The sequence below is a fragment of the Schistocerca gregaria genome, unplaced genomic scaffold (genome assembly GCF_023897955.1).
Source record: "Schistocerca gregaria isolate iqSchGreg1 unplaced genomic scaffold, iqSchGreg1.2 ptg000169l, whole genome shotgun sequence".
In the NCBI taxonomy this organism is placed as follows: Eukaryota; Metazoa; Arthropoda; class Insecta; order Orthoptera; family Acrididae; genus Schistocerca; species Schistocerca gregaria.
Window position 1 is genome coordinate 16719012 of NW_026061724.1, and position 26685 is coordinate 16745696.

Consider the following 26685-nt stretch of genomic DNA (forward strand, 5'->3'; position numbering starts at 1 on the left):
ATATGTCTGTTACATGGAACATTCTAGCTCCGCCCGACAGGTACAGCTATGATACTTTAGTGGTTACGGAAAGCCCAGGTTTCGAAACATGGTCACGGCACGAAAACGTCTCTTGATGCTGTCTCCTTAACTGCGACAGCTACAGACAAGTGGCGTCGCTACCATACGGCGGGCACGGCACTTTCTTGTTGTGGATGGCCTAAAGAGATGCTTCCAGTGGACATGGCACGGCGATTGCCAAGATACTTCCATTTCGAAGTGACCTTTGTAGTACAAATGAAACGTTTTGCCGCTGCTGCTCCAACGGTAACGTGGCCGAGCGGTCTAAGGCGCTGGTTTTAGGCACCAGTCTCTTCGGAGGCGTGGGTTCGAATCCCACCGTTGCCAATTTTGACGTCTCATTTTTGTGCCGATGCGGTGTGTTCTCGTGGGGTAGGACGCAGCTCTTGTGACGCGCGTGTTGTGTAGGTAGCGTGGCCGAGCGGTCTAAGGCGCTGGTATCAGGCACCAGTCTCTTTGGAGGCGTGGGTTCCAAACCCACAGGTGCCAAACGTGTAATGTTGCCTGTGTCGTAGACAGCTGCACTCATTGCCCGCAAAGAAAACGGCACAACAAGGCGTGAGCGTCTGTTTCGTGAATTGTCGTAGAACAGTGCGTGGTGCAACGACAGGATTTGTAGGCGCCTTTTGCTCTCATCATTGCTGGCGTTCGTCTCCACGAAATGCGTCCGGAGCACGCCGCTCTATAACGCGAGAGAGTGGATTTTTTTACACTTGTCGTCGATTAACCGTGGGTTGCTGCTGCGTTCGCTGGAGGAGCGCTGCCGTCGTTATCCGGTGTGGTCTAGTGGCTAGGATACCTGGCTCTCACCCAGGAGGCCCGGGTTCGATTCCCGGTACCGGAAGTGCGCGTTTTTGTTGCTCCTCTTATGCGACTTGTCTCGACTTTGCTCGACTGACGCTACGCTGACGCGTGCACAAAGCCACGTTAAGTATGATTCGTTGCAACACCTGACGGCGAGAGAGATGCGGCGTCTATCCACTTGTTATCCAGCCACATACCGGTACCTGTTGTCAAGAGGCTTGGAGGTCTGCAACACATTGCCACGGAGGTGGATGCAGCTAACCACTGTAGTTAGTGTACTGACAGCGCAGGCACGTTCATTAGCTCGCATGCATGTGATGGAGACCGTGTCTGCCACTGCTGTGGCGTACACCTTGGCCTAGGCTTAGGCTTTGCTGTGTATCGACACTTGCATTCCAGCCAGCTGCTTCCCTGGGCGCCTCCGTGGCCATGGCCGTGATCGTCTAGTGGTTAGGACATTGCGTTGTGGCCGCAATAACCCAGGTTCGAATCCTGGTCACGGCAATTTTTGAAAGTTTCTCCTTGCTGCCGTTGCATTGACGATAGTGCACGAGTACCCGAAATCACAGTGCTTCCTTGGTTTTTCACTCGTGTTCCGCAGGCCGCAGTCCGTACTACCACTTCATCACAAGTGCAACCTTCTTGAGCTCACATATGTCTGTTACATGGAACATTCTAGCTCCGCCCGACAGGTACAGCTATGATACTTTAGTGGTTACGGAAAGCCCAGGTTTCGAAACATGGTCACGGCACGAAAACGTCTCTTGATGCTGTCTCCTTAACTGCGACAGCTACAGACAAGTGGCGTCGCTACCATACGGCGGGCACGGCACTTTCTTGTTGTGGATGGCCTAAAGAGATGCTTCCAGTGGACATGGCACGGCGATTGCCAAGATACTTCCATTTCGAAGTGACCTTTGTAGTACAAATGAAACGTTTTGCCGCTGCTGCTCCAACGGTAACGTGGCCGAGCGGTCTAAGGCGCTGGTTTTAGGCACCAGTCTCTTCGGAGGCGTGGGTTCGAATCCCACCGTTGCCAATTTTGACGTCTCATTTTTGTGCCGATGCGGTGTGTTCTCGTGGGGTAGGACGCAGCTCTTGTGACGCGCGTGTTGTGTAGGTAGCGTGGCCGAGCGGTCTAAGGCGCTGGTATCAGGCACCAGTCTCTTTGGAGGCGTGGGTTCCAAACCCACAGGTGCCAAACGTGTAATGTTGCCTGTGTCGTAGACAGCTGCACTCATTGCCCGCAAAGAAAACGGCACAACAAGGCGTGAGCGTCTGTTTCGTGAATTGTCGTAGAACAGTGCGTGGTGCAACGACAGGATTTGTAGGCGCCTTTTGCTCTCATCATTGCTGGCGTTCGTCTCCACGAAATGCGTCCGGAGCACGCCGCTCTATAACGCGAGAGAGTGGATTTTTTTACACTTGTCGTCGATTAACCGTGGGTTGCTGCTGCGTTCGCTGGAGGAGCGCTGCCGTCGTTATCCGGTGTGGTCTAGTGGCTAGGATACCTGGCTCTCACCCAGGAGGCCCGGGTTCGATTCCCGGTACCGGAAGTGCGCGTTTTTGTTGCTCCTCTTATGCGACTTGTCTCGACTTTGCTCGACTGACGCTACGCTGACGCGTGCACAAAGCCACGTTAAGTATGATTCGTTGCAACACCTGACGGCGAGAGAGATGGGCGTCTATCCACTTGTTATCCAGCCACATACCGGTACCTGTTGTCAAGAGGCTTGGAGGTCTGCAACACATTGCCACGGAGGTGGATGCAGCTAACCACTGTAGTTAGTGTACTGACAGCGCAGGCACGTTCATTAGCTCGCATGCATGTGATGGAGACCGTGTCTGCCACTGCTGTGGCGTACACCTTGGCCTAGGCTTAGGCTTTGCTGTGTATCGACACTTGCATTCCAGCCAGCTGCTTCCGTGGGCGCCTCCGTGGCCATGGCCGTGATCGTCTAGTGGTTAGGACATTGCGTTGTGGCCGCAATAACCCAGGTTCGAATCCTGGTCACGGCAATTTTTGAAAGTTTCTCCTTGCTGCCGTTGCATTGACGATAGTGCACGAGTACCCGAAATCACAGTGCTTCCTTGGTTTTTCACTCGTGTTCCGCAGGCCGCAGTCCGTACTACCACTTCATCACAAGTGCAACCTTCTTGAGCTCACATATGTCTGTTACATGGAACATTCTAGCTCCGCCCGACAGGTACAGCTATGATACTTTAGTGGTTACGGAAAGCCCAGGTTTCGAAACATGGTCACGGCACGAAAACGTCTCTTGATGCTGTCTCCTTAACTGCGACAGCTACAGACAAGTGGCGTCGCTACCATACGGCGGGCACGGCACTTTCTTGTTGTGGATGGCCTAAAGAGATGCTTCCAGTGGACATGGCACGGCGATTGCCAAGATACTTCCATTTCGAAGTGACCTTTGTAGTACAAATGAAACGTTTTGCCGCTGCTGCTCCAACGGTAACGTGGCCGAGCGGTCTAAGGCGCTGGTTTTAGGCACCAGTCTCTTCGGAGGCGTGGGTTCGAATCCCACCGTTGCCAATTTTGACGTCTCATTTTTGTGCCGATGCGGTGTGTTCTCGTGGGGTAGGACGCAGCTCTTGTGACGCGCGTGTTGTGTAGGTAGCGTGGCCGAGCGGTCTAAGGCGCTGGTATCAGGCACCAGTCTCTTTGGAGGCGTGGGTTCCAAACCCACAGGTGCCAAACGTGTAATGTTGCCTGTGTCGTAGACAGCTGCACTCATTGCCCGCAAAGAAAACGGCACAACAAGGCGTGAGCGTCTGTTTCGTGAATTGTCGTAGAACAGTGCGTGGTGCAACGACAGGATTTGTAGGCGCCTTTTGCTCTCATCATTGCTGGCGTTCGTCTCCACGAAATGCGTCCGGAGCACGCCGCTCTATAACGCGAGAGAGTGGATTTTTTTACACTTGTCGTCGATTAACCGTGGGTTGCTGCTGCGTTCGCTGGAGGAGCGCTGCCGTCGTTATCCGGTGTGGTCTAGTGGCTAGGATACCTGGCTCTCACCCAGGAGGCCCGGGTTCGATTCCCGGTACCGGAAGTGCGCGTTTTTGTTGCTCCTCTTATGCGACTTGTCTCGACTTTGCTCGACTGACGCTACGCTGACGCGTGCACAAAGCCACGTTAAGTATGATTCGTTGCAACACCTGACGGCGAGAGAGATGGGCGTCTATCCACTTGTTATCCAGCCACATACCGGTACCTGTTGTCAAGAGGCTTGGAGGTCTGCAACACATTGCCACGGAGGTGGATGCAGCTAACCACTGTAGTTAGTGTACTGACAGCGCAGGCACGTTCATTAGCTCGCATGCATGTGATGGAGACCGTGTCTGCCACTGCTGTGGCGTACACCTTGGCCTAGGCTTAGGCTTTGCTGTGTATCGACACTTGCATTCCAGCCAGCTGCTTCCGTGGGCGCCTCCGTGGCCATGGCCGTGATCGTCTAGTGGTTAGGACATTGCGTTGTGGCCGCAATAACCCAGGTTCGAATCCTGGTCACGGCAATTTTTGAAAGTTTCTCCTTGCTGCCGTTGCATTGACGATAGTGCACGAGTACCCGAAATCACAGTGCTTCCTTGGTTTTTCACTCGTGTTCCGCAGGCCGCAGTCCGTACTACCACTTCATCACAAGTGCAACCTTCTTGAGCTCACATATGTCTGTTACATGGAACATTCTAGCTCCGCCCGACAGGTACAGCTATGATACTTTAGTGGTTACGGAAAGCCCAGGTTTCGAAACATGGTCACGGCACGAAAACGTCTCTTGATGCTGTCTCCTTAACTGCGACAGCTACAGACAAGTGGCGTCGCTACCATACGGCGGGCACGGCACTTTCTTGTTGTGGATGGCCTAAAGAGATGCTTCCAGTGGACATGGCACGGCGATTGCCAAGATACTTCCATTTCGAAGTGACCTTTGTAGTACAAATGAAACGTTTTGCCGCTGCTGCTCCAACGGTAACGTGGCCGAGCGGTCTAAGGCGCTGGTTTTAGGCACCAGTCTCTTCGGAGGCGTGGGTTCGAATCCCACCGTTGCCAATTTTGACGTCTCATTTTTGTGCCGATGCGGTGTGTTCTCGTGGGGTAGGACGCAGCTCTTGTGACGCGCGTGTTGTGTAGGTAGCGTGGCCGAGCGGTCTAAGGCGCTGGTATCAGGCACCAGTCTCTTTGGAGGCGTGGGTTCCAAACCCACAGGTGCCAAACGTGTAATGTTGCCTGTGTCGTAGACAGCTGCACTCATTGCCCGCAAAGAAAACGGCACAACAAGGCGTGAGCGTCTGTTTCGTGAATTGTCGTAGAACAGTGCGTGGTGCAACGACAGGATTTGTAGGCGCCTTTTGCTCTCATCATTGCTGGCGTTCGTCTCCACGAAATGCGTCCGGAGCACGCCGCTCTATAACGCGAGAGAGTGGATTTTTTTACACTTGTCGTCGATTAACCGTGGGTTGCTGCTGCGTTCGCTGGAGGAGCGCTGCCGTCGTTATCCGGTGTGGTCTAGTGGCCCATTCTGGCTTTAGCCGTCGCCGCGGTCGGACGTGCTTGTTGTTTACTCCGCGTACGTTAGCGCTATCGCCGGTGTTTGGTGTTTACGTGAAGTTAGCTGTACATTTTCGCTGTTATTTTTTGAGTGGTGTCTCTGATTAGTGTTTTTATAGTGCTTTCGTCCGTTCCACGTTTCGTGCTTCGCCGCAATTTCGGTTGTTGCCGGAATTTCGTCGGCACCGACGACCATGTCTGACACCGTCAGGAAGAATACTTTAGTCTTCTCGTTCGAGAAAGGAACACGGCCGGTCCAACCCACTGCGCTGGAAATCCACGATTGGCTGACTGAGGTAATCGGTATTAATTCTGACTCTGTTCATACCACGCAATTAGATGCTGAAAAATACTGTGTTTTTGTTAAATTTCTGAACTCAGTGACAGTCGATAAGTTGCTTGCAAAATGGGGTAATTCCGTCGAATTTGTTCATCGAGACGGTTCAAAAAGTAATGTCTCTGTACGAAAAGCTGATATCATGTACACCAATGTCAGGATTTTGAATGTTCCAATTGAAATTGATAATCAGTTGATCAAGGACGCTCTATCTAAATATGGCGAAGTTAAATCTATCTATAACGAAAGATGGTCGAAGCTATACAAGATACAGTGTTTTAATGGCATTAGATCCGTTGAAATGGAGGTGAAAGCCAACATTCCGTCCCATATATCCGTTGCAGGCCATAAAGCACATGTTGTGTATTCTGGTCAGGAGCGCACGTGCAATATTTGCAATGAGACAGGTCATTTCCGACAAGATTGTCCGCGCCGTGTTTTTGTTCTTAGGAACAATCTAACACAGCGTCAAAAACTGACCCTCAGCGATGTCTTACCAATTAGCACTTCCCTTCTTTCGGTTAACGACAGTGGTGCATGTACTTCTGCAGTGCCCGCCATAACTACTACGGAGTTCCCTCCCCTGAGCGTCGTTACATCACACCCTTCTGTTCCCGATTGCGATCTCCAGAATAAGAAGCGACCGTTGGAAACGACCGATGACGGCTCGGACGGCGAGTCCGCCCGTAATTCGCCTTCCACCCGCAAGCAGAAGCAGTGTAATGCGGATGTGCTCGAGGAAACAAACAGTACATGTATTGACGTGACGACAGCCGCTGAGGCAACCCGGCCGCTGTCGGCGGCTGAACAGGTACAAACGGTCCACGGAGGGGACGCAGTAACGATTGTCGCGGAGACGGAAGAGGCGCACTCCGAAGCACAAGAGGTGACGGAGCGGAACCCAACTCAAGCACTTACAGACCCACAAACCGCCGACTCAGTCAGTGCTCTGGAGCTAGTGACGGAAGAACAAGGAAATGGCACTCGTAAAAAGGACGCTGTTGAGGCAGCTTCGGTCACAACGGTGGTAAAGATAGACAATCCGAATGACGGCGCGTTGAACCAAGATGTCCGAAGACGCCGACTCAAACCGCTACCTACTCTCAAAGCTTCCCGTAACCAAAGCAAACAACAACCAGCACAAGAGGAAGCGACGGCCAAGAACGTCTTGTATGAAATCATCACGGAAAGACCTAAGGAGGTACCTTCAAGTGACATTAGTGATGCAAAGCCCCTCGGTAAAACTAAAACCCGAGATGTTCGGAATCCTGCACCAAAATGAGGCTGTAAGATGAAAAAAAAAAAGGGATTTTGTTGATCCAGTTTCATTTCTAATTGTACTACTGTCTTAGTCATATTTCAGAGGAACCAGATGAAGTGTTTACCGAGCTTCAAATACTGACTATTCTTTTAGATGTTTGTTTAAGCAGAGTCGTTTCTCCCTTCTAGGAGCTGCACATCTCTTTTTTTTTTATTAATATTTTGTTATCTTTTTAATCACTTATTTACTTTTTATGCAAACTAAATGTCCCAGGCATATACAATTACGACTATCAATATTAACAGGATTACATCCGTGACTAAAGTTACAGCGCTCAAGGATTATTTATATGAGTCAGGGACGGACATTGCTTTCCTACAGGAAGTAGTGCTGACTAATCTTACAGTGCCTGGATATTTGGCGATTTTAAATGTCTCACTTGACACCAACGTCGGTACAGCAATTTTAGTCAGGGAGGGGATTCCTGTCTCGGATATCGAGAGGTTGGACTCCGGCAGAGCGATAGGTATAAAAGTCTTTGGTTCTACCCTTATCAATCTGTATGCCCCTTCTGGCACATCCAATAGAATGGAAAGAGCACAGTTCTACAAAGAAGAAATCATTTATTTATTACGGAAAAACCCAAAAGATCTTATAATAGGCGGTGATTTTAATTGTGTGATAAATAAGAAAGACCAGGTTCCGAATTTTAATAACTGCAGTGAACTGAAGCGTTTCGTCACTGTTTTACAGCTTAAAGATGCTTGGGAAATAATGTATCCCACTTTTGTGGCATTTACATTCCTAGGTCCTCACTCACGTAGCAGGATCGACAGACTCTACATATCGCAAAGTCTAGTTAGCTCCTTCATTAAAGCAGAGACGATTCCAGTTTACTTTTCTGATCATAGCTCCGTGCTAGCTTCCATCAACCTTACTGCGCAACCCACTCGCCGTTTTAGAAGTTCATGGCACCTTAATACGTCACTGATGCAGGACGACGGATTAGAAGAAAGTTTGACAGAAGCGTGGGCATTGTGCCTCCGCTCTGCAGATAGACACGTCTCAGTACTAGACTGGTGGTGCAACAGGGCAAAGCCTAAACTGAGAAAAGTTCTCATCCAGTATAGTGTACAACGATCAAAAGACTTGAAAAATTCCATCGAATTTTATTATACCATGCTGCGAAATTTATATGAGCAGGCAAACACTTCCAACGTCCGTCTGGCAGATATCAAGCAAACTAAGGCCAAATTGCTCAGTCTTAAAAGACAGCAGATGGAGGGTCTGAAATTAAAATCCAAGGCTAAGACAGTCGTGGAGGATGAACATGCTTCCTTGTACCATCTACTGAAGCACGAAAGAAACAGGAGACGCACCTTCATTGATGGACTTCAGTCTGAAACTGGCGAGACACTCACGACTCAGAGAGACATCGTCAATGCAGTGCACAAATATTACGAAGACCTATACACTGCCAACCCGATATGTGAAGAGTCCTTCGATGAGTTCCTTAGTTACATAGCTCCACAGGTCTCGGACGAGGAAAACGAAGACCTTCTCGTTGAGTGTACTAACGAAGATATCCACAGAATCATCTGCAAATCTCCTCTGAGGAAATCGCCGGGACCGGATGGTTTGCCTGTTGAATTTTATAAACGATACTGGCCACTGATTGGTGACATGTTTACCCGAATGACGAACGAGGTGCTTCAGGGAAAGCATTTACCTGCTGTTTTTAAAGAGAGCACAATAGTACTAATCCCAAAAAATGCTGCAAAAAGAAACCTCAACAACTTTCGTCCTATCTCCCTGTTAAACTCTGATTATAAAATCATCGGCAGAATTTTAAACAACAGACTCTCTCAGTTGGCCAAAAAGATAGTAAGTCCATACCAGTCCTGTGTGCCTACCAAGAGCATTTTCAAAAGCATAGCTGAATATAGAGATATAATTGCCATCACTGCTGTGACCACCATAAAATGTGCTATCATGTTTATTGACTTCCAGAAAGCATTTGATCGTGTGGATCATAGATTCCTTAGTGCCACACTGAACAAAATAGGTTTTAATGAGCGAGTCGTAAGTGTGATCAGCAATGTTGCAACAGGCATCAGCGCTTGTATATCAGTTAACTGCCAGAGGACAAAGCAGATTCAGATCAGGCGCGGCGTTCCTCAAGGAAGCCCCCTCTCCATGTTCCTATTCGTGCTTTCATTAGAACCTTTCCTCCGCAGTGTTCATGCCACTCTAACTGGCATCACATTATCTGGTCACCGAACAGTTATAAACGCCTATGCCGATGATGTCGGAGTCGTCCTGCGAAATCCCGACGACATTTTGAAATTGGAAACGCTAATTAAAAAGTACTGTAGAGTCTCCGGAGCAGGTGTCAACGCAAACAAAAGCAAACTCCTAAACCTGCGGGGTTTTCAACATACCACCTTAGCCTGGGCCACAATGGTCACCCAATGCAAAGCACTAGGAATAACACTGACACCTTGTCCGTTAAAAATGGCAGCTATCAATTGGAGAAATACGTCGGGACAACTTCTTGGAACAACAAGAGAAAACCTCCACCGTAACTTGAACCAAGTTCAGAGGGTGATTTTCATTAACCACTGCATTCTCTCCAGGAGTTACTTTATAGCACAGATCTTCCCACTACCGAAAATGATTGGAAAAAAGATAATGTCTACCATTGCCAGCTATCTTTGGAGAGGGGATATATTCAGAGTCGACGCAAAAACTGCGACCTTAGATCCCAGGAATGGAGGTTTGGGGTTAGTTGACATCAGAAATAAGGCGTCTGCGCTTTTTATAAAAAGGACCGCCACTATCCTTAGCGACCACGCTGCTAGCATTACAACTAAATTATTTGAAGTTGTCAGGCCTGCCAGTTTACAGGCGCCGGTGAATGTGCAAAAAATAAATAACCGGCTCCAGTACGTTCGTGTATATTTTGTGGAATTCAGCTATCTCGGCGGTGTCATCATCAACTCACGACGGATCACGGCCCGCGATATTCTGTCCCATCGAAAGAAAATGGAGGGGAGAAACAAATTGGAAAGTAAATACCCACACACTGATTGGGACGCCATATGGAAAAATATTAATATGCGTGGTCTACCATCGGACGTCAAGTCAGCGTGGTATAAAACAGTGAATGAGACCGTAAGCACCAATGAAAGGTTACATGCAATCGGCGTTAGCGACACGAACCTATGTCTCAAATGTAAATTGATCGACACGTTAGTGCACAGATTCACGTGCGGTGGCAATCTACAACTCTGTAATTGGATTAGGGAACAACTGGCTTTTCTTACGAGATCTTCGGTGGAAAATTTTCCCCCTGTTACATTCCTCAGGCCTCAGACTTGCTATTTTCCAGCAGCAAAAAACAACTCGGTCCATTGGTTAATGGGACACTATGTGAATTACGTAATTAATCACCTGGGAAATGACAATTCCACTGATTTTTACGTGTACTTGAAGTGTGCTTTTTATAACGCCCTGAAATATAAAGACCACAAGAAAAACTACGGCAATATGCTTAAAATTGTATTCGAGCGACTGGGCATTGGTTGACAAGCCAACGAGATAAACAAAAATCGTTTATTTAAGCGAAACGACGCTTAAACAAAAACAATTGGGGAGAAGTACACTTTTACAGTTTCATATTACAATCACTTATCTTCTGCTGGCAAAGAGGGCTATTTTGTTTATTGCACAGAAGAAGCCGAAGCCGAAAACCAGTATCGCAGAGTTAAAGATAAATTGTTTTCTTATACATTCATTTTATGACTGAGAAGGAAGTCTCATTTGTTTCCATGGAAGGGAACATACTTTTTTTTTTATTATTATTAATCTCAAGAAGGAAAGGAGGCTATGGAATTAGTGCCTTAACATAAAATTCCTTCTTCTCATTCCATGAAGATTTTTCTTTTACAATAAAAAAATAACAAACAAACAAAAATAATAATAATAACAATAAAAAAACTAAACAGAAATTAAAAAAAAAAATAAAATACAGGTTCAGGGTCCACTACTTCCCACAACTTTATTATATATTACAAAGAAGTATGCTAGGTTGCCGAGAAGCAGTGGATGAAAAAAAAAAAAAAAAAAAAAAAAAAAAAAAAAAAAAAAAAAAAGCACTAAAGCTATAACCTTCAATCTCTATTGCCTCGGCATGACATAAATTTTTTGTTTCAAATGAAGCATCTTTTGGTTCAGGATTCGAAGGCAAAACAGCATATATCTACGTATACACAAGATGTAAAATTTCTTATTGAAAACTATGATAAAGACACGCCTCAGCAACAGGACTGGGTGGAGACATCGCGGCCAGGCCTCGAGATTTTGACCCCTGCCCGCATTGCCTCCGCCTGCCTCATGCTGCCACGTTACAAAAATTAAAAAAAAAAAAAAAATGGATAAGGCGTCGGACTTCGGAACTGAAAAAAAAAAGCCGAAAGAACAATAAAAAAAAAAAAAAAAAAAAAAAAAAAATCCAAGGTTTGTGGGTTCGAGCCCCGCGCTGGGCGGAACGGAATTTTGTTCCGCTGCAGATTAAAAAAAAAAAAAAAAAAAAAAAAAAAAAAAAAAAAAAAAAAAAAAAGTGGCTAGGATACCTGGCTCTCACCCAGGAGGCCCGGGTTCGATTCCCGGTACCGGAAGTGCGCGTTTTTGTTGCTCCTCTTATGCGACTTGTCTCGACTTTGCTCGACTGACGCTACGCTGACGCGTGCACAAAGCCACGTTAAGTATGATTCGTTGCAACACCTGACGGCGAGAGAGATGGGCGTCTATCCACTTGTTATCCAGCCACATACCGGTACCTGTTGTCAAGAGGCTTGGAGGTCTGCAACACATTGCCACGGAGGTGGATGCAGCTAACCACTGTAGTTAGTGTACTGACAGCGCAGGCACGTTCATTAGCTCGCATGCATGTGATGGAGACCGTGTCTGCCACTGCTGTGGCGTACACCTTGGCCTAGGCTTAGGCTTTGCTGTGTATCGACACTTGCATTCCAGCCAGCTGCTTCCGTGGGCGCCTCCGTGGCCATGGCCGTGATCGTCTAGTGGTTAGGACATTGCGTTGTGGCCGCAATAACCCAGGTTCGAATCCTGGTCACGGCAATTTTTGAAAGTTTCTCCTTGCTGCCGTTGCATTGACGATAGTGCACGAGTACCCGAAATCACAGTGCTTCCTTGGTTTTTCACTCGTGTTCCGCAGGCCGCAGTCCGTACTACCACTTCATCACAAGTGCAACCTTCTTGAGCTCACATATGTCTGTTACATGGAACATTCTAGCTCCGCCCGACAGGTACAGCTATGATACTTTAGTGGTTACGGAAAGCCCAGGTTTCGAAACATGGTCACGGCACGAAAACGTCTCTTGATGCTGTCTCCTTAACTGCGACAGCTACAGACAAGTGGCGTCGCTACCATACGGCGGGCACGGCACTTTCTTGTTGTGGATGGCCTAAAGAGATGCTTCCAGTGGACATGGCACGGCGATTGCCAAGATACTTCCATTTCGAAGTGACCTTTGTAGTACAAATGAAACGTTTTGCCGCTGCTGCTCCAACGGTAACGTGGCCGAGCGGTCTAAGGCGCTGGTTTTAGGCACCAGTCTCTTCGGAGGCGTGGGTTCGAATCCCACAGTTGCCAATTTTGACGTCTCATTTTTGTGCCGATGCGGTGTGTTCTCGTGGGGTAGGACGCAGCTCTTGTGACGCGCGTGTTGTGTAGGTAGCGTGGCCGAGCGGTCTAAGGCGCTGGTATCAGGCACCAGTCTCTTTGGAGGCGTGGGTTCCAAACCCACAGGTGCCAAACGTGTAATGTTGCCTGTGTCGTAGACAGCTGCACTCATTGCCCGCAAAGAAAACGGCACAACAAGGCGTGAGCGTCTGTTTCGTGAATTGTCGTAGAACAGTGCGTGGTGCAACGACAGGATTTGTAGGCGCCTTTTGCTCTCATCATTGCTGGCGTTCGTCTCCACGAAATGCGTCCGGAGCACGCCGCTCTATAACGCGAGAGAGTGGATTTTTTTACACTTGTCGTCGATTAACCGTGGGTTGCTGCTGCGTTCGCTGGAGGAGCGCTGCCGTCGTTATCCGGTGTGGTCTAGTGGCTAGGATACCTGGCTCTCACCCAGGAGGCCCGGGTTCGATTCCCGGTACCGGAAGTGCGCGTTTTTGTTGCTCCTCTTATGCGACTTGTCTCGACTTTGCTCGACTGACGCTACGCTGACGCGTGCACAAAGCCACGTTAAGTATGATTCGTTGCAACACCTGACGGCGAGAGAGATGGGCGTCTATCCACTTGTTATCCAGCCACATACCGGTACCTGTTGTCAAGAGGCTTGGAGGTCTGCAACACATTGCCACGGAGGTGGATGCAGCTAACCACTGTAGTTAGTGTACTGACAGCGCAGGCACGTTCATTAGCTCGCATGCATGTGATGGAGACCGTGTCTGCCACTGCTGTGGCGTACACCTTGGCCTAGGCTTAGGCTTTGCTGTGTATCGACACTTGCATTCCAGCCAGCTGCTTCCGTGGGCGCCTCCGTGGCCATGGCCGTGATCGTCTAGTGGTTAGGACATTGCGTTGTGGCCGCAATAACCCAGGTTCGAATCCTGGTCACGGCAATTTTTGAAAGTTTCTCCTTGCTGCCGTTGCATTGACGATAGTGCACGAGTACCCGAAATCACAGTGCTTCCTTGGTTTTTCACTCGTGTTCCGCAGGCCGCAGTCCGTACTACCACTTCATCACAAGTGCAACCTTCTTGAGCTCACATATGTCTGTTACATGGAACATTCTAGCTCCGCCCGACAGGTACAGCTATGATACTTTAGTGGTTACGGAAAGCCCAGGTTTCGAAACATGGTCACGGCACGAAAACGTCTCTTGATGCTGTCTCCTTAACTGCGACAGCTACAGACAAGTGGCGTCGCTACCATACGGCGGGCACGGCACTTTCTTGTTGTGGATGGCCTAAAGAGATGCTTCCAGTGGACATGGCACGGCGATTGCCAAGATACTTCCATTTCGAAGTGACCTTTGTAGTACAAATGAAACGTTTTGCCGCTGCTGCTCCAACGGTAACGTGGCCGAGCGGTCTAAGGCGCTGGTTTTAGGCACCAGTCTCTTCGGAGGCGTGGGTTCGAATCCCACCGTTGCCAATTTTGACGTCTCATTTTTGTGCCGATGCGGTGTGTTCTCGTGGGGTAGGACGCAGCTCTTGTGACGCGCGTGTTGTGTAGGTAGCGTGGCCGAGCGGTCTAAGGCGCTGGTATCAGGCACCAGTCTCTTTGGAGGCGTGGGTTCCAAACCCACAGGTGCCAAACGTGTAATGTTGCCTGTGTCGTAGACAGCTGCACTCATTGCCCGCAAAGAAAACGGCACAACAAGGCGTGAGCGTCTGTTTCGTGAATTGTCGTAGAACAGTGCGTGGTGCAACGACAGGATTTGTAGGCGCCTTTTGCTCTCATCATTGCTGGCGTTCGTCTCCACGAAATGCGTCCGGAGCACGCCGCTCTATAACGCGAGAGAGTGGATTTTTTTACACTTGTCGTCGATTAACCGTGGGTTGCTGCTGCGTTCGCTGGAGGAGCGCTGCCGTCGTTATCCGGTGTGGTCTAGTGGCTAGGATACCTGGCTCTCACCCAGGAGGCCCGGGTTCGATTCCCGGTACCGGAAGTGCGCGTTTTTGTTGCTCCTCTTATGCGACTTGTCTCGACTTTGCTCGACTGACGCTACGCTGACGCGTGCACAAAGCCACGTTAAGTATGATTCGTTGCAACACCTGACGGCGAGAGAGATGGGCGTCTATCCACTTGTTATCCAGCCACATACCGGTACCTGTTGTCAAGAGGCTTGGAGGTCTGCAACACATTGCCACGGAGGTGGATGCAGCTAACCACTGTAGTTAGTGTACTGACAGCGCAGGCACGTTCATTAGCTCGCATGCATGTGATGGAGACCGTGTCTGCCACTGCTGTGGCGTACACCTTGGCCTAGGCTTAGGCTTTGCTGTGTATCGACACTTGCATTCCAGCCAGCTGCTTCCGTGGGCGCCTCCGTGGCCATGGCCGTGATCGTCTAGTGGTTAGGACATTGCGTTGTGGCCGCAATAACCCAGGTTCGAATCCTGGTCACGGCAATTTTTGAAAGTTTCTCCTTGCTGCCGTTGCATTGACGATAGTGCACGAGTACCCGAAATCACAGTGCTTCCTTGGTTTTTCACTCGTGTTCCGCAGGCCGCAGTCCGTACTACCACTTCATCACAAGTGCAACCTTCTTGAGCTCACATATGTCTGTTACATGGAACATTCTAGCTCCGCCCGACAGGTACAGCTATGATACTTTAGTGGTTACGGAAAGCCCAGGTTTCGAAACATGGTCACGGCACGAAAACGTCTCTTGATGCTGTCTCCTTAACTGCGACAGCTACAGACAAGTGGCGTCGCTACCATACGGCGGGCACGGCACTTTCTTGTTGTGGATGGCCTAAAGAGATGCTTCCAGTGGACATGGCACGGCGATTGCCAAGATACTTCCATTTCGAAGTGACCTTTGTAGTACAAATGAAACGTTTTGCCGCTGCTGCTCCAACGGTAACGTGGCCGAGCGGTCTAAGGCGCTGGTTTTAGGCACCAGTCTTTTCGGAGGCGTGGGTTCGAATCCCACCGTTGCCAATTTTGACGTCTCATTTTTGTGCCGATGCGGTGTGTTCTCGTGGGGTAGGACGCAGCTCTTGTGACGCGCGTGTTGTGTAGGTAGCGTGGCCGAGCGGTCTAAGGCGCTGGTATCAGGCACCAGTCTCTTTGGAGGCGTGGGTTCCAAACCCACAGGTGCCAAACGTGTAATGTTGCCTGTGTCGTAGACAGCTGCACTCATTGCCCGCAAAGAAAACGGCACAACAAGGCGTGAGCGTCTGTTTCGTGAATTGTCGTAGAACAGTGCGTGGTGCAACGACAGGATTTGTAGGCGCCTTTTGCTCTCATCATTGCTGGCGTTCGTCTCCACGAAATGCGTCCGGAGCACGCCGCTCTATAACGCGAGAGAGTGGATTTTTTTACACTTGTCGTCGATTAACCGTGGGTTGCTGCTGCGTTCGCTGGAGGAGCGCTGCCGTCGTTATCCGGTGTGGTCTAGTGGCTAGGATACCTGGCTCTCACCCAGGAGGCCCGGGTTCGATTCCCGGTACCGGAAGTGCGCGTTTTTGTTGCTCCTCTTATGCGACTTGTCTCGACTTTGCTCGACTGACGCTACGCTGACGCGTGCACAAAGCCACGTTAAGTATGATTCGTTGCAACACCTGACGGCGAGAGAGATGGGCGTCTATCCACTTGTTATCCAGCCACATACCGGTACCTGTTGTCAAGAGGCTTGGAGGTCTGCAACACATTGCCACGGAGGTGGATGCAGCTAACCACTGTAGTTAGTGTACTGACAGCGCAGGCACGTTCATTAGCTCGCATGCATGTGATGGAGACCGTGTCTGCCACTGCTGTGGCGTACACCTTGGCCTAGGCTTAGGCTTTGCTGTGTATCGACACTTGCATTCCAGCCAGCTGCTTCCGTGGGCGCCTCCGTGGCCATGGCCGTGATCGTCTAGTGGTTAGGACATTGCGTTGTGGCCGCAATAACCCAGGTTCGAATCCTGGTCACGGCAATTTTTGAAAGTTTCTCCTTGCTGCCGTTGCATTGACGATAGTGCACGAGTACCCGAAATCACAGTGCTTCCTTGGTTTTTCACTCGTGTTCCGCAGGCCGCAGTCCGTACTACCACTTCATCACAAGTGCAACCTTCTTGAGCTCACATATGTCTGTTACATGGAACATTCTAGCTCCGCCCGACAGGTACAGCTATGATACTTTAGTGGTTACGGAAAGCCCAGGTTTCGAAACATGGTCACGGCACGAAAACGTCTCTTGATGCTGTCTCCTTAACTGCGACAGCTACAGACAAGTGGCGTCGCTACCATACGGCGGGCACGGCACTTTCTTGTTGTGGATGGCCTAAAGAGATGCTTCCAGTGGACATGGCACGGCGATTGCCAAGATACTTCCATTTCGAAGTGACCTTTGTAGTACAAATGAAACGTTTTGCCGCTGCTGCTCCAACGGTAACGTGGCCGAGCGGTCTAAGGCGCTGGTTTTAGGCACCAGTCTTTTCGGAGGCGTGGGTTCGAATCCCACCGTTGCCAATTTTGACGTCTCATTTTTGTGCCGATGCGGTGTGTTCTCGTGGGGTAGGACGCAGCTCTTGTGACGCGCGTGTTGTGTAGGTAGCGTGGCCGAGCGGTCTAAGGCGCTGGTATCAGGCACCAGTCTCTTTGGAGGCGTGGGTTCCAAACCCACAGGTGCCAAACGTGTAATGTTGCCTGTGTCGTAGACAGCTGCACTCATTGCCCGCAAAGAAAACGGCACAACAAGGCGTGAGCGTCTGTTTCGTGAATTGTCGTAGAACAGTGCGTGGTGCAACGACAGGATTTGTAGGCGCCTTTTGCTCTCATCATTGCTGGCGTTCGTCTCCACGAAATGCGTCCGGAGCACGCCGCTCTATAACGAGAGAGAGTGGATTTTTTTACACTTGTCGTCGATTAACCGTGGGTTGCTGCTGCGTTCGATGGAGGATCGCTGCCGTCGTTATCCGGTGTGGTCTAGTGGCTAGGATACCTGGCTCTCACCCAGGAGGCCCGGGTTCGATTCCCGGTACCGGAAGTGCGCGTTTTTGTTGCTCCTCTTATGCGACTTGTCTCGACTTTGCTCGACTGACGCTACGCTGACGCGTGCACAAAGCCACGTTAAGTATGATTCGTTGCAACACCTGACGGCGAGAGAGATGGGCGTCTATCCACTTGTTATCCAGCCACATACCGGTACCTGTTGTCAAGAGGCTTGGAGGTCTGCAACACATTGCCACGGAGGTGGATGCAGCTAACCACTGTAGTTAGTGTACTGACAGCGCAGGCACGTTCATTAGCTCGCATGCATGTGATGGAGACCGTGTCTGCCACTGCTGTGGCGTACACCTTGGCCTAGGCTTAGGCTTTGCTGTGTATCGACACTTGCATTCCAGCCAGCTGCTTCCGTGGGCGCCTCCGTGGCCATGGCCGTGATCGTCTAGTGGTTAGGACATTGCGTTGTGGCCGCAATAACCCAGGTTCGAATCCTGGTCACGGCAATTTTTGAAAGTTTCTCCTTGCTGCCGTTGCATTGACGATAGTGCACGAGTACCCGAAATCACAGTGCTTCCTTGGTTTTTCACTCGTGTTCCGCAGGCCGCAGTCCGTACTACCACTTCATCACAAGTGCAACCTTCTTGAGCTCACATATGTCTGTTACATGGAACATTCTAGCTCCGCCCGACAGGTACAGCTATGATACTTTAGTGGTTACGGAAAGCCCAGGTTTCGAAACATGGTCACGGCACGAAAACGTCTCTTGATGCTGTCTCCTTAACTGCGACAGCTACAGACAAGTGGCGTCGCTACCATACGGCGGGCACGGCACTTTCTTGTTGTGGATGGCCTAAAGAGATGCTTCCAGTGGACATGGCACGGCGATTGCCAAGATACTTCCATTTCGAAGTGACCTTTGTAGTACAAATGAAACGTTTTGCCGCTGCTGCTCCAACGGTAACGTGGCCGAGCGGTCTAAGGCGCTGGTTTTAGGCACCAGTCTTTTCGGAGGCGTGGGTTCGAATCCCACCGTTGCCAATTTTGACGTCTCATTTTTGTGCCGATGCGGTGTGTTCTCGTGGGGTAGGACGCAGCTCTTGTGACGCGCGTGTTGTGTAGGTAGCGTGGCCGAGCGGTCTAAGGCGCTGGTATCAGGCACCAGTCTCTTTGGAGGCGTGGGTTCCAAACCCACAGGTGCCAAACGTGTAATGTTGCCTGTGTCGTAGACAGCTGCACTCATTGCCCGCAAAGAAAACGGCACAACAAGGCGTGAGCGTCTGTTTCGTGAATTGTCGTAGAACAGTGCGTGGTGCAACGACAGGATTTGTAGGCGCCTTTTGCTCTCATCATTGCTGGCGTTCGTCTCCACGAAATGCGTCCGGAGCACGCCGCTCTATAACGAGAGAGAGTGGATTTTTTTACACTTGTCGTCGATTAACCGTGGGTTGCTGCTGCGTTCGATGGAGGATCGCTGCCGTCGTTATCCGGTGTGGTCTAGTGGCTAGGATACCTGGCTCTCACCCAGGAGGCCCGGGTTCGATTCCCGGTACCGGAAGTGCGCGTTTTTGTTGCTCCTCTTATGCGACTTGTCTCGACTTTGCTCGACTGACGCTACGCTGACGCGTGCACAAAGCCACGTTAAGTATGATTCGTTGCAACACCTGACGGCGAGAGAGATGGGCGTCTATCCACTTGTTATCCAGCCACATACCGGTACCTGTTGTCAAGAGGCTTGGAGGTCTGCAACACATTGCCACGGAGGTGGATGCAGCTAACCACTGTAGTTAGTGTACTGACAGCGCAGGCACGTTCATTAGCTCGCATGCATGTGATGGAGACCGTGTCTGCCACTGCTGTGGCGTACACCTTGGCCTAGGCTTAGGCTTTGCTGTGTATCGACACTTGCATTCCAGCCAGCTGCTTCCGTGGGCGCCTCCGTGGCCATGGCCGTGATCGTCTAGTGGTTAGGACATTGCGTTGTGGCCGCAATAACCCAGGTTCGAATCCTGGTCACGGCAATTTTTGAAAGTTTCTCCTTGCTGCCGTTGCATTGACGATAGTGCACGAGTACCCGAAATCACAGTGCTTCCTTGGTTTTTCACTCGTGTTCCGCAGGCCGCAGTCCGTACTACCACTTCATCACAAGTGCAACCTTCTTGAGCTCACATATGTCTGTTACATGGAACATTCTAGCTCCGCCCGACAGGTACAGCTATGATACTTTAGTGGTTACGGAAAGCCCAGGTTTCGAAACATGGTCACGGCACGAAAACGTCTCTTGATGCTGTCTCCTTAACTGCGACAGCTACAGACAAGTGGCGTCGCTACCATACGGCGGGCACGGCACTTTCTTGTTGTGGATGGCCTAAAGAGATGCTTCCAGTGGACATGGCACGGCGATTGCCAAGATACTTCCATTTCGAAGTGACCTTTGTAGTACAAATGAAACGTTTTGCCGCTGCTGCTCCAACGGTAACGTGGCCGAGCGGTCTAAGGCGCTGGTTTTAGGCACCAGTCTTTTCGGAGGCGTGGGTTCGAATCCCACCGTTGCCAATTTTGACGTCTCATTTTTGTGCCGATGCGGTGTGTTCTCGTGGGGTAGGACGCAGCTCTTGTGACGCGCGTGTTGTGTAGGTAGCGTGGCCGAGCGGTCTAAGGCGCTGGTATCAGGCACCAGTCTCTTTGGAGGCGTGGGTTCCAAACCCACAGGTGCCAAACGTGTAATGTTGCCTGTGTCGTAGACAGCTGCACTCATTGCCCGCAAAGAAAACGGCACAACAAGGCGTGAGCGTCTGTTTCGTGAATTGTCGTAGAACAGTGCGTGGTGCAACGACAGGATTTGTAGGCGCCTTTTGCTCTCATCATTGCTGGCGTTCGTCTCCACGAAATGCGTCCGGAGCACGCCGCTCTATAACGCGAGAGAGTGGATTTTTTTACACTTGTCGTCGATTAACCGTGGGTTGCTGCTGCGTTCGCTGGAGGAGCGCTGCCGTCGTTATCCGGTGTGGTCTAGTGGCTAGGATACCTGGCTCTCACCCAGGAGGCCCGGGTTCGATTCCCGGTACCGGAAGTGCGCGTTTTTGTTGCTCCTCTTATGCGACTTGTCTCGACTTTGCTCGACTGACGCTACGCTGACGCGTGCACAAAGCCACGTTAAGTATGATTCGTTGCAACACCTGACGGCGAGAGAGATGGGCGTCTATCCACTTGTTATCCAGCCACATACCGGTACCTGTTGTCAAGAGGCTTGGAGGTCTGCAACACATTGCCACGGAGGTGGATGCAGCTAACCACTGTAGTTAGTGTACTGACAGCGCAGGCACGTTCATTAGCTCGCATGCATGTGATGGAGACCGTGTCTGCCACTGCTGTGGCGTACACCTTGGCCTAGGCTTAGGCTTTGCTGTGTATCGACACTTGCATTCCAGCCAGCTGCTTCCGTGGGCGCCTCCGTGGCCATGGCCGTGATCGTCTAGTGGTTAGGACATTGCGTTGTGGCCGCAATAACCCAGGTTCGAATCCTGGTCACGGCAATTTTTGAAAGTTTCTCCTTGCTGCCGTTGCATTGACGATAGTGCACGAGTACCCGAAATCACAGTGCTTCCTTGGTTTTTCACTCGTGTTCCGCAGGCCGCAGTCCGTACTACCACTTCATCACAAGTGCAACCTTCTTGAGCTCACATATGTCTGTTACATGGAACATTCTAGCTCCGCCCGACAGGTACAGCTATGATACTTTAGTGGTTACGGAAAGCCCAGGTTTCGAAACATGGTCACGGCACGAAAACGTCTCTTGATGCTGTCTCCTTAACTGCGACAGCTACAGACAAGTGGCGTCGCTACCATACGGCGGGCACGGCACTTTCTTGTTGTGGATGGCCTAAAGAGATGCTTCCAGTGGACATGGCACGGCGATTGCCAAGATACTTCCATTTCGAAGTGACCTTTGTAGTACAAATGAAACGTTTTGCCGCTGCTGCTCCAACGGTAACGTGGCCGAGCGGTCTAAGGCGCTGGTTTTAGGCACCAGTCTTTTCGGAGGCGTGGGTTCGAATCCCACCGTTGCCAATTTTGACGTCTCATTTTTGTGCCGATGCGGTGTGTTCTCGTGGGGTAGGACGCAGCTCTTGTGACGCGCGTGTTGTGTAGGTAGCGTGGCCGAGCGGTCTAAGGCGCTGGTATCAGGCACCAGTCTCTTTGGAGGCGTGGGTTCCAAACCCACAGGTGCCAAACGTGTAATGTTGCCTGTGTCGTAGACAGCTGCACTCATTGCCCGCAAAGAAAACGGCACAACAAGGCGTGAGCGTCTGTTTCGTGAATTGTCGTAGAACAGTGCGTGGTGCAACGACAGGATTTGTAGGCGCCTTTTGCTCTCATCATTGCTGGCGTTCGTCTCCACGAAATGCGTCCGGAGCACGCCGCTCTATAACGAGAGAGAGTGGATTTTTTTACACTTGTCGTCGATTAACCGTGGGTTGCTGCTGCGTTCGATGGAGGATCGCTGCCGTCGTTATCCGGTGTGGTCTAGTGGCTAGGATACCTGGCTCTCACCCAGGAGGCCCGGGTTCGATTCCCGGTACCGGAAGTGCGCGTTTTTGTTGCTCCTCTTATGCGACTTGTCTCGACTTTGCTCGACTGACGCTACGCTGACGCGTGCACAAAGCCACGTTAAGTATGATTCGTTGCAACACCTGACGGCGAGAGAGATGGGCGTCTATCCACTTGTTATCCAGCCACATACCGGTACCTGTTGTCAAGAGGCTTGGAGGTCTGCAACACATTGCCACGGAGGTGGATGCAGCTAACCACTGTAGTTAGTGTACTGACAGCGCAGGCACGTTCATTAGCTCGCATGCATGTGATGGAGACCGTGTCTGCCACTGCTGTGGCGTACACCTTGGCCTAGGCTTAGGCTTTGCTGTGTATCGACACTTGCATTCCAGCCAGCTGCTTCCGTGGGCGCCTCCGTGGCCATGGCCGTGATCGTCTAGTGGTTAGGACATTGCGTTGTGGCCGCAATAACCCAGGTTCGAATCCTGGTCACGGCAATTTTTGAAAGTTTCTCCTTGCTGCCGTTGCATTGACGATAGTGCACGAGTACCCGAAATCACAGTGCTTCCTTGGTTTTTCACTCGTGTTCCGCAGGCCGCAGTCCGTACTACCACTTCATCACAAGTGCAACCTTCTTGAGCTCACATATGTCTGTTACATGGAACATTCTAGCTCCGCCCGACAGGTACAGCTATGATACTTTAGTGGTTACGGAAAGCCCAGGTTTCGAAACATGGTCACGGCACGAAAACGTCTCTTGATGCTGTCTCCTTAACTGCGACAGCTACAGACAAGTGGCGTCGCTACCATACGGCGGGCACGGCACTTTCTTGTTGTGGATGGCCTAAAGAGATGCTTCCAGTGGACATGGCACGGCGATTGCCAAGATACTTCCATTTCGAAGTGACCTTTGTAGTACAAATGAAACGTTTTGCCGCTGCTGCTCCAACGGTAACGTGGCCGAGCGGTCTAAGGCGCTGGTTTTAGGCACCAGTCTTTTCGGAGGCGTGGGTTCGAATCCCACCGTTGCCAATTTTGACGTCTCATTTTTGTGCCGATGCGGTGTGTTCTCGTGGGGTAGGACGCAGCTCTTGTGACGCGCGTGTTGTGTAGGTAGCGTGGCCGAGCGGTCTAAGGCGCTGGTATCAGGCACCAGTCTCTTTGGAGGCGTGGGTTCCAAACCCACAGGTGCCAAACGTGTAATGTTGCCTGTGTCGTAGACAGCTGCACTCATTGCCCGCAAAGAAAACGGCACAACAAGGCGTGAGCGTCTGTTTCGTGAATTGTCGTAGAACAGTGCGTGGTGCAACGACAGGATTTGTAGGCGCCTTTTGCTCTCATCATTGCTGGCGTTCGTCTCCACGAAATGCGTCCGGAGCACGCCGCTCTATAACGCGAGAGAGTGGATTTTTTTACACTTGTCGTCGATTAACCGTGGGTTGCTGCTGCGTTCGCTGGAGGAGCGCTGCCGTCGTTATCCGGTGTGGTCTAGTGGCTAGGATACCTGGCTCTCACCCAGGAGGCCCGGGTTCGATTCCCGGTACCGGAAGTGCGCGTTTTTGTTGCTCCTCTTATGCGACTTGTCTCGACTTTGCTCGACTGACGCTACGCTGACGCGTGCACAAAGCCACGTTAAGTATGATTCGTTGCAACACCTGACGGCGAGAGAGATGCGGCGTCTATCCACTTGTTATCCAGCCACATACCGGTACCTGTTGTCAAGAGGCTTGGAGGTCTGCAACACATTGCCACGGAGGTGGATGCAGCTAACCACTGTAGTTAGTGTACTGACAGCGCAGGCACGTTCATTTGCTCGCATGCATGTGATGGAGACCGTGTCTGCCACTGCTGTGGCGTACACCTTGGCCTAGGCTTAGGCTTTGCTGTGTATCGACACTTGCATTCCAGCCAGCTGCTTCCGTGGGCGCCTCCGTGGCCATGGCCGTGATCGTCTAGTGGTTAGGACATTGCGTTGTGGCCGCAATAACCCAGGTTCGAATCCTGGTCACGGCAATTTTTGAAAGTTTCTCCTTGCTGCCGTTGCATTGACGATAGTGCACGAGTACCCGAAATCACAGTGCTTCCTTGGTTTTTCACTCGTGTTCCGCAGGCCGCAGTCCGTACTACCACTTCATCACAAGTGCAACCTTCTTGAGCTCACATATGTCTGTTACATGGAACATTCTAGCTCCGCCCGACAGGTACAGCTATGATACTTTAGTGGTTACGGAAAGCCCAGGTTTCGAAACATGGTCACGGCACGAAAACGTCTCTTGATGCTGTCTCCTTAACTGCGACAGCTACAGACAAGTGGCGTCGCTACCATACGGCGGGCACGGCACTTTCTTGTTGTGGATGGCCTAAAGAGATGCTTCCAGTGGACATGGCACGGCGATTGCCAAGATACTTCCATTTCGAAGTGACCTTTGTAGTACAAATGAAATGTTTTGCCGCTGCTGCTCCAACGGTAACGTGGCCGAGCGGTCTAAGGCGCTGGTTTTAGGCACCAGTCTTTTCGGAGGCGTGGGTTCGAATCCCACCGTTGCCAATTTTGACGTCTCATTTTTGTGCCGATGCGGTGTGTTCTCGTGGGGTAGGACGCAGCTCTTGTGACGCGCGTGTTGTGTAGGTAGCGTGGCCGAGCGGTCTAAGGCGCTGGTATCAGGCACCAGTCTCTTTGGAGGCGTGGGTTCCAAACCCACAGGTGCCAAACGTGTAATGTTGCCTGTGTCGTAGACAGCTGCACTCATTGCCCGCAAAGAAAACGGCACAACAAGGCGTGAGCGTCTGTTTCGTGAATTGTCGTAGAACAGTGCGTGGTGCAACGACAGGATTTGTAGGCGCCTTTTGCTCTCATCATTGCTGGCGTTCGTCTCCACGAAATGCGTCCGGAGCACGCCGCTCTATAACGCGAGAGAGTGGATTTTTTTACACTTGTCGTCGATTAACCGTGGGTTGCTGCTGCGTTCGCTGGAGGAGCGCTGCCGTCGTTATCCGGTGTGGTCTAGTGGCTAGGATACCTGGCTCTCACCCAGGAGGCCCGGGTTCGATTCCCGGTACCGGAAGTGCGCGTTTTTGTTGCTCCTCTTATGCGACTTGTCTCGACTTTGCTCGACTGACGCTACGCTGACGCGTGCACAAAGCCACGTTAAGTATGATTCGTTGCAACACCTGACGGCGAGAGAGATGCGGCGTCTATCCACTTGTTATCCAGCCACATACCGGTACCTGTTGTCAAGAGGCTTGGAGGTCTGCAACACATTGCCACGGAGGTGGATGCAGCTAACCACTGTAGTTAGTGTACTGACAGCGCAGGCACGTTCATTTGCTCGCATGCATGTGATGGAGACCGTGTCTGCCACTGCTGTGGCGTACACCTTGGCCTAGGCTTAGGCTTTGCTGTGTATCGACACTTGCATTCCAGCCAGCTGCTTCCGTGGGCGCCTCCGTGGCCATGGCCGTGATCGTCTAGTGGTTAGGACATTGCGTTGTGGCCGCAATAACCCAGGTTCGAATCCTGGTCACGGCAATTTTTGAAAGTTTCTCCTTGCTGCCGTTGCATTGACGATAGTGCACGAGTACCCGAAATCACAGTGCTTCCTTGGTTTTTCACTCGTGTTCCGCAGGCCGCAGTCCGTACTACCACTTCATCACAAGTGCAACCTTCTTGAGCTCACATATGTCTGTTACATGGAACATTCTAGCTCCGCCCGACAGGTACAGCTATGATACTTTAGTGGTTACGGAAAGCCCAGGTTTCGAAACATGGTCACGGCACGAAAACGTCTCTTGATGCTGTCTCCTTAACTGCGACAGCTACAGACAAGTGGCGTCGCTACCATACGGCGGGCACGGCACTTTCTTGTTGTGGATGGCCTAAAGAGATGCTTCCAGTGGACATGGCACGGCGATTGCCAAGATACTTCCATTTCGAAGTGACCTTTGTAGTACAAATGAAACGTTTTGCCGCTGCTGCTCCAACGGTAACGTGGCCGAGCGGTCTAAGGCGCTGGTTTTAGGCACCAGTCTTTTCGGAGGCGTGGGTTCGAATCCCACCGTTGCCAATTTTGACGTCTCATTTTTGTGCCGATGCGGTGTGTTCTCGTGGGGTAGGACGCAGCTCTTGTGACGCGCGTGTTGTGTAGGTAGCGTGGCCGAGCGGTCTAAGGCGCTGGTATCAGGCACCAGTCTCTTTGGAGGCGTGGGTTCCAAACCCACAGGTGCCAAACGTGTAATGTTGCCTGTGTCGTAGACAGCTGCACTCATTGCCCGCAAAGAAAACGGCACAACAAGGCGTGAGCGTCTGTTTCGTGAATTGTCGTAGAACAGTGCGTGGTGCAACGACAGGATTTGTAGGCGCCTTTTGCTCTCATCATTGCTGGCGTTCGTCTCCACGAAATGCGTCC

General features: G+C 51.0%; 39 non-coding genes across 39 annotated transcripts; all 39 read left to right on the forward strand.

Moving 5' to 3' along the window:
* Positions 1-305: 305 nt before the first annotated feature.
* Trnal-uag (transfer RNA leucine (anticodon UAG)) lies at positions 306-387 on the forward strand. Its single transcript has one exon. It is a non-coding gene; the product is annotated as a tRNA-Leu (tRNA).
* Positions 388-832: 445 nt separating this feature from the next.
* Trnae-cuc (transfer RNA glutamic acid (anticodon CUC)) lies at positions 833-904 on the forward strand. The gene has a single exon. It is a non-coding gene; the product is annotated as a tRNA-Glu (tRNA).
* A 392-nt stretch (positions 905-1296) lies between these two features.
* On the forward strand, positions 1297-1368 carry Trnah-gug (transfer RNA histidin (anticodon GUG)). The gene has a single exon. It is a non-coding gene; the product is annotated as a tRNA-His (tRNA).
* A 453-nt stretch (positions 1369-1821) lies between these two features.
* Positions 1822-1903, forward strand: Trnal-uag (transfer RNA leucine (anticodon UAG)). The gene has a single exon. It is a non-coding gene; the product is annotated as a tRNA-Leu (tRNA).
* A 445-nt stretch (positions 1904-2348) lies between these two features.
* On the forward strand, positions 2349-2420 carry Trnae-cuc (transfer RNA glutamic acid (anticodon CUC)). The gene has a single exon. It is a non-coding gene; the product is annotated as a tRNA-Glu (tRNA).
* A 391-nt stretch (positions 2421-2811) lies between these two features.
* Trnah-gug (transfer RNA histidin (anticodon GUG)) lies at positions 2812-2883 on the forward strand. The gene has a single exon. It is a non-coding gene; the product is annotated as a tRNA-His (tRNA).
* Positions 2884-3336: 453 nt separating this feature from the next.
* On the forward strand, positions 3337-3418 carry Trnal-uag (transfer RNA leucine (anticodon UAG)). Its single transcript has one exon. It is a non-coding gene; the product is annotated as a tRNA-Leu (tRNA).
* Positions 3419-3863: 445 nt separating this feature from the next.
* Positions 3864-3935, forward strand: Trnae-cuc (transfer RNA glutamic acid (anticodon CUC)). The gene has a single exon. It is a non-coding gene; the product is annotated as a tRNA-Glu (tRNA).
* A 391-nt stretch (positions 3936-4326) lies between these two features.
* Positions 4327-4398, forward strand: Trnah-gug (transfer RNA histidin (anticodon GUG)). Its single transcript has one exon. It is a non-coding gene; the product is annotated as a tRNA-His (tRNA).
* A 453-nt stretch (positions 4399-4851) lies between these two features.
* Trnal-uag (transfer RNA leucine (anticodon UAG)) lies at positions 4852-4933 on the forward strand. Its single transcript has one exon. It is a non-coding gene; the product is annotated as a tRNA-Leu (tRNA).
* Positions 4934-12099: 7166 nt separating this feature from the next.
* Positions 12100-12171, forward strand: Trnah-gug (transfer RNA histidin (anticodon GUG)). The gene has a single exon. It is a non-coding gene; the product is annotated as a tRNA-His (tRNA).
* A 453-nt stretch (positions 12172-12624) lies between these two features.
* Positions 12625-12706, forward strand: Trnal-uag (transfer RNA leucine (anticodon UAG)). The gene has a single exon. It is a non-coding gene; the product is annotated as a tRNA-Leu (tRNA).
* Positions 12707-13151: 445 nt separating this feature from the next.
* On the forward strand, positions 13152-13223 carry Trnae-cuc (transfer RNA glutamic acid (anticodon CUC)). The gene has a single exon. It is a non-coding gene; the product is annotated as a tRNA-Glu (tRNA).
* Positions 13224-13614: 391 nt separating this feature from the next.
* Trnah-gug (transfer RNA histidin (anticodon GUG)) lies at positions 13615-13686 on the forward strand. Its single transcript has one exon. It is a non-coding gene; the product is annotated as a tRNA-His (tRNA).
* Positions 13687-14139: 453 nt separating this feature from the next.
* Positions 14140-14221, forward strand: Trnal-uag (transfer RNA leucine (anticodon UAG)). The gene has a single exon. It is a non-coding gene; the product is annotated as a tRNA-Leu (tRNA).
* A 445-nt stretch (positions 14222-14666) lies between these two features.
* On the forward strand, positions 14667-14738 carry Trnae-cuc (transfer RNA glutamic acid (anticodon CUC)). Its single transcript has one exon. It is a non-coding gene; the product is annotated as a tRNA-Glu (tRNA).
* A 391-nt stretch (positions 14739-15129) lies between these two features.
* Positions 15130-15201, forward strand: Trnah-gug (transfer RNA histidin (anticodon GUG)). The gene has a single exon. It is a non-coding gene; the product is annotated as a tRNA-His (tRNA).
* A 453-nt stretch (positions 15202-15654) lies between these two features.
* Positions 15655-15736, forward strand: Trnal-uag (transfer RNA leucine (anticodon UAG)). The gene has a single exon. It is a non-coding gene; the product is annotated as a tRNA-Leu (tRNA).
* Positions 15737-16181: 445 nt separating this feature from the next.
* Positions 16182-16253, forward strand: Trnae-cuc (transfer RNA glutamic acid (anticodon CUC)). The gene has a single exon. It is a non-coding gene; the product is annotated as a tRNA-Glu (tRNA).
* Positions 16254-16644: 391 nt separating this feature from the next.
* On the forward strand, positions 16645-16716 carry Trnah-gug (transfer RNA histidin (anticodon GUG)). The gene has a single exon. It is a non-coding gene; the product is annotated as a tRNA-His (tRNA).
* Positions 16717-17169: 453 nt separating this feature from the next.
* Positions 17170-17251, forward strand: Trnal-uag (transfer RNA leucine (anticodon UAG)). The gene has a single exon. It is a non-coding gene; the product is annotated as a tRNA-Leu (tRNA).
* Positions 17252-17696: 445 nt separating this feature from the next.
* Trnae-cuc (transfer RNA glutamic acid (anticodon CUC)) lies at positions 17697-17768 on the forward strand. Its single transcript has one exon. It is a non-coding gene; the product is annotated as a tRNA-Glu (tRNA).
* A 391-nt stretch (positions 17769-18159) lies between these two features.
* Positions 18160-18231, forward strand: Trnah-gug (transfer RNA histidin (anticodon GUG)). Its single transcript has one exon. It is a non-coding gene; the product is annotated as a tRNA-His (tRNA).
* Positions 18232-18684: 453 nt separating this feature from the next.
* Positions 18685-18766, forward strand: Trnal-uag (transfer RNA leucine (anticodon UAG)). Its single transcript has one exon. It is a non-coding gene; the product is annotated as a tRNA-Leu (tRNA).
* A 445-nt stretch (positions 18767-19211) lies between these two features.
* Trnae-cuc (transfer RNA glutamic acid (anticodon CUC)) lies at positions 19212-19283 on the forward strand. Its single transcript has one exon. It is a non-coding gene; the product is annotated as a tRNA-Glu (tRNA).
* Positions 19284-19674: 391 nt separating this feature from the next.
* On the forward strand, positions 19675-19746 carry Trnah-gug (transfer RNA histidin (anticodon GUG)). The gene has a single exon. It is a non-coding gene; the product is annotated as a tRNA-His (tRNA).
* A 453-nt stretch (positions 19747-20199) lies between these two features.
* Positions 20200-20281, forward strand: Trnal-uag (transfer RNA leucine (anticodon UAG)). The gene has a single exon. It is a non-coding gene; the product is annotated as a tRNA-Leu (tRNA).
* Positions 20282-20726: 445 nt separating this feature from the next.
* On the forward strand, positions 20727-20798 carry Trnae-cuc (transfer RNA glutamic acid (anticodon CUC)). Its single transcript has one exon. It is a non-coding gene; the product is annotated as a tRNA-Glu (tRNA).
* Positions 20799-21189: 391 nt separating this feature from the next.
* Positions 21190-21261, forward strand: Trnah-gug (transfer RNA histidin (anticodon GUG)). The gene has a single exon. It is a non-coding gene; the product is annotated as a tRNA-His (tRNA).
* Positions 21262-21714: 453 nt separating this feature from the next.
* On the forward strand, positions 21715-21796 carry Trnal-uag (transfer RNA leucine (anticodon UAG)). The gene has a single exon. It is a non-coding gene; the product is annotated as a tRNA-Leu (tRNA).
* A 445-nt stretch (positions 21797-22241) lies between these two features.
* Positions 22242-22313, forward strand: Trnae-cuc (transfer RNA glutamic acid (anticodon CUC)). The gene has a single exon. It is a non-coding gene; the product is annotated as a tRNA-Glu (tRNA).
* A 391-nt stretch (positions 22314-22704) lies between these two features.
* Positions 22705-22776, forward strand: Trnah-gug (transfer RNA histidin (anticodon GUG)). The gene has a single exon. It is a non-coding gene; the product is annotated as a tRNA-His (tRNA).
* A 453-nt stretch (positions 22777-23229) lies between these two features.
* Trnal-uag (transfer RNA leucine (anticodon UAG)) lies at positions 23230-23311 on the forward strand. Its single transcript has one exon. It is a non-coding gene; the product is annotated as a tRNA-Leu (tRNA).
* A 445-nt stretch (positions 23312-23756) lies between these two features.
* On the forward strand, positions 23757-23828 carry Trnae-cuc (transfer RNA glutamic acid (anticodon CUC)). The gene has a single exon. It is a non-coding gene; the product is annotated as a tRNA-Glu (tRNA).
* A 392-nt stretch (positions 23829-24220) lies between these two features.
* Positions 24221-24292, forward strand: Trnah-gug (transfer RNA histidin (anticodon GUG)). The gene has a single exon. It is a non-coding gene; the product is annotated as a tRNA-His (tRNA).
* A 453-nt stretch (positions 24293-24745) lies between these two features.
* Trnal-uag (transfer RNA leucine (anticodon UAG)) lies at positions 24746-24827 on the forward strand. The gene has a single exon. It is a non-coding gene; the product is annotated as a tRNA-Leu (tRNA).
* A 445-nt stretch (positions 24828-25272) lies between these two features.
* Positions 25273-25344, forward strand: Trnae-cuc (transfer RNA glutamic acid (anticodon CUC)). The gene has a single exon. It is a non-coding gene; the product is annotated as a tRNA-Glu (tRNA).
* Positions 25345-25736: 392 nt separating this feature from the next.
* Positions 25737-25808, forward strand: Trnah-gug (transfer RNA histidin (anticodon GUG)). The gene has a single exon. It is a non-coding gene; the product is annotated as a tRNA-His (tRNA).
* A 453-nt stretch (positions 25809-26261) lies between these two features.
* Trnal-uag (transfer RNA leucine (anticodon UAG)) lies at positions 26262-26343 on the forward strand. Its single transcript has one exon. It is a non-coding gene; the product is annotated as a tRNA-Leu (tRNA).
* Positions 26344-26685: the final 342 nt, after the last annotated feature.